A 508-nucleotide genomic window follows, 5' to 3' on the forward strand; every position below is an offset into this window, starting at 1 on the left:
TGGTGTGTAGAAACTCCACCGTTGAAAATACATAAGAACAAGGTCTAGGCATGGCCGAATGGCCAGCCTCCCAATGATCTAAGAACTAGATGTCCAAAGATTCCTAAGATCGAAAAATGATCAAAAGATAGATGAAAATACAATAGTAAAAGGTCCTATATATAGAAAACTAGTAGCCTAGGGTTTACAGAGATGAGTAAATGACATAAAAATCCACTTCCGGGCCCACTTGGTATGTGCTTGGGCTGAGCAATGAAGCATTTTTCGTGTAGAGACTCCTCTTGGAGTTAAACGCCAGCTTTGGTGCCAGTTTGGGCGTTTAACTCCCATTCTTGTGCCAGTTCCGGCGTTTAACGCTGGAATTTCAGAAGGTGACTTTGAACGCCGGTTTGGGCCATCAAATCTTGGGCAAAGTATGAACTATCATATATTGCTGGAAAGCCCAGGATGTCTACTTTCCAACGCCGTTGAGAGCACGCCAATTGGGCTTCTGTAGCTCCAGAAAATT

Source organism: Arachis duranensis, chromosome 2, assembly GCF_000817695.3.
Source record: "Arachis duranensis cultivar V14167 chromosome 2, aradu.V14167.gnm2.J7QH, whole genome shotgun sequence".
NCBI classification, from domain to species: Eukaryota; Viridiplantae; Streptophyta; class Magnoliopsida; order Fabales; family Fabaceae; genus Arachis; species Arachis duranensis.